General features: G+C 39.7%; 1 protein-coding gene across 3 annotated transcripts in view; it reads right to left on the minus strand.

Annotated features, from left to right (window-relative positions):
- Window positions 1-3,055, minus strand: part of Primpol (primase and DNA directed polymerase) — a 31,500-nt gene extending 28,445 nt beyond the window's left edge. The window contains exons 1-2 of one of the 3 annotated variants that reach the window (XM_010645195.1): window positions 2,948-3,055; window positions 1,871-1,951 (exon numbers count right to left, since the gene is read on the minus strand). The gene's annotated coding sequence lies outside the window, so the exon portion shown is untranslated. The other 2 variants (XM_010645196.1, XM_010645194.1) reach the window with 2 other exon arrangements.
- Window positions 3,056-3,063: the final 8 nt, after the last annotated feature.

A 3,063-nucleotide genomic window follows, 5' to 3' on the forward strand; every position in this document is an offset into this window, starting at 1 on the left:
CTGCATATTCAGTTTAATCTGCTTCACATGATGATAAAATTCCACACTATACTTAGATAAACCTAATTCAGTAGGTGAATCTATGCTCTAAAATTTATTAATTTTTATCAAAGTCCACTGATTACTTAAAAATAGAAAGCAATCTTACCTGAATCATAGTACCTAAAGAATAAATGATTAGGAATGACCACATGAATATCCACACAGTGACACTAAATCTTAGGAATATTTTTTCTGATTTTATTATCTTAGTATAACCATGAGAGTATGTCATACACGAAATTTTGGAGTCACAATGGAAAATCGGCTGATTCACTGGGTCAAGGAAATCATAAATATGAACAGAGGAAAAAAAAAAGTTCACATATACATTATTGTGTCCTTGGATTCTTTGCATAGTTTGAAATTTTTAACAGCTGGTGTGAGGAGGAGAAGACAACTGGAGCTTGGGGCTTGCCCGATTTGAACAGCAGGGTCAAATGACAAAAGCAAAAGAAACAGAACAAGAAGCATCTGGCATTCTGGTTTGGGACTATATATTCCTCATCCCTCCCTTCATGGAGAATATGTCACCACGTTAGAAATGCTCTTGATTCCTGGTATAATTCCTTTTATATCAAAACTCCTTTTCATCCAGAGACTATAACTATTTTGGTAAAGCTTCCAAGTTCTAAAGGAAAACACTGGCTGTATTTTAAAAAGCAAGCATGAAGAGCCGTATAATTTATTTCTTAACGTTGCACCAGAATGTTTATTTAACTGCTCAATACCAATTTTACAGCTAAAGATGATCGAGCTAGAAACAAAGCTGGGTCAATTCTTTCAGAGTAATAAGGGAAAAGGAACTGAGGATAGAAGTGGAAAGATGACCCAGGTCTAAGCAGTCTCCACTTTCTACATTTATTCCAGGACTTGCTCAGCCAAACCTCTTGATGGCCTGGTCCTGAGGAGCAGGTAGACTAGGATGTATGTGCTTCGAATTCACTGGCTTCCAGGGAAGCCTGAAGCCGGCCTTGCCACGGTTCTTCCCAGACCAATTCTCACCCATTCCCAATCAATTCTCATTTTCTCTTTCTCTCTGTCCGTCTGTCTGTCTCTGTCTGTGTCTCTTTTTCCCTCTCTTTCTCTCTGTCTCTGTCTAATCATTGATCAACCTCTGTTACCCAATTTCAACTTCTCCTTCTACCCTGAGATTAAATCCATCAGTATATTGTGTTTTCTGCCGATATTCTAGTTCTACTACTTAGTAATGTTCTGGTATTGGACAACGTTTTCCTAATATTATCCCCTTTCTGGATTCTTATAATTTATACTCTTCCTCCCTGCTTAAGTATTATACTCTTTCTTACTGCTTAAGTATTCATTCTAATGTATATGAATAAAATTTACTTTCGGAAATATTTTAAGTGTACTTCCAGGATGAATAACATGTTCAGAATTAAACATAACTGACTACCCTCATTTCAGTCATTTTGCCTTGACTCTGCTCGAATAGAAGTTAACTTATATTTCTATTTCTGCAAATTGACAGTAAGGGATTAAAAAAAAGCTTATAGTGATAGACTGCTGTTTACCAGATACTCCTTTCCATCCTCTACATGGGATCTCTTATCCAGAAAGCCTAATTCTGCCAGACTAATCAAACTTACAGCACTGCCATCCTTTTCATACATATAGTCATTACCAATCATAGCATCACTAAACTCACAAGACAGCTTACCTCATTAAGGCTAACCTCCCCTCCAGAACATGCCATAAACCACATATCTACTGTATTTCTTCTTGCTCAGCTTTCTCACTACATGAATGACAATGGCCACTCCAAGTTCCTGGCCCTCTCTAGAAGCTCTCCTGCTCATGTTTCTCTCACCTAGGAGGTCTCAATTTGTTTTTTCCTGAATTCTTCCACTTGGGTTCACTCAAATCAAGCTCTGCCACCTATGGAAGATCTCTGTAAAGAGAAATTATGGGCTTAGTCAGAAGACACTGCTTTGAGCTGTTTTGCTGTAAGTCTGCTCTACACTAAGTAAATCCGTATAATTTAAAGGAAAAAAAAAACCTGCTGCTACTTTATCTGAAGCTAATATTAGTAAGAAAATTTAGTACAGAAAGGGATCTGGGCATCACAGAGGGGCAAGGAGGTCTTGTTCAACCATACTGGTCCCCTCTTTACAAATTACTGCATCCCCCAACTATATTAGGGTTGAGTAGGTCCTATTCTTCAGTGTTACTGCAGCAGAAAAAGGACTATCAACTTCACCCACTTGCGGAGAACAAAGAAAGGCATAAATTCTACTTCTGGATTTTTAGTTTAATTAATGTGACTCTCCTGTTAGCAAGAGCAAACTGTTTAACTTCTTTAAGCTGAGATGGAGACTAGAATTTCCATCTGGATGAGCTGTTTTAACAAAAAAATATATTATGAAAATACAAGCACAAAATAAGCACTCAACAAAAGGTAGCTATATATGTATGTGTGTATGTGTGTGTGTGTGTGTGTGTGTGTGTATGTGCTTGTTTGTATTTGTATATAACACATAATATAGTCCCTGACTTATACCCGAATGCCTGATTTATACTCATTCAGGTATAAGCATTGGGAGTAAGCTGTTCCTATTTGTTGGGGTCTCTGATTTGTTGTCAGAATGCCCTAAACTCTAGAAACCTGGTGTAGAATTTTGTGCTCATGTGTGTTGGTATATTTTTCTAAACAAACGCTTTACCGATTGCATCAGGGCCTGAAATGATTAGGGCAGTTGCGGCAGTTGATTTAAGGGAAGTCTGAAGCGACTAAAGAAAGGCCTCTGGTTCTTTGAGGGGAAACAGAGATTACCAGCGCGAGTCTCGGCCTGTTCCCCTCCTTCCTGGAGCTCACACGGGTGCCGCCCAACCTTGTCTCTTCATTGTGCCCTAAGGACCAGGGTCGTGGCGCGGACGCTCAGTTTACCTCAGAACACTCGAGTCGCGGCGGAAGTCCGCGGTTCCTCAGCAGACCGCGGGATTACACTTCAAACCCAGCGCCACAACAGGGCCAGCACAGAGGCTGGGCCGCACGGGGTTCTC

This window comes from Fukomys damarensis, unplaced genomic scaffold, assembly GCF_012274545.1.
Source record: "Fukomys damarensis isolate Sample0158 unplaced genomic scaffold, DMR_v1.0_HiC HiC_scaffold_18, whole genome shotgun sequence".
NCBI lineage: Eukaryota > Metazoa > Chordata > Mammalia > Rodentia > Bathyergidae > Fukomys > Fukomys damarensis.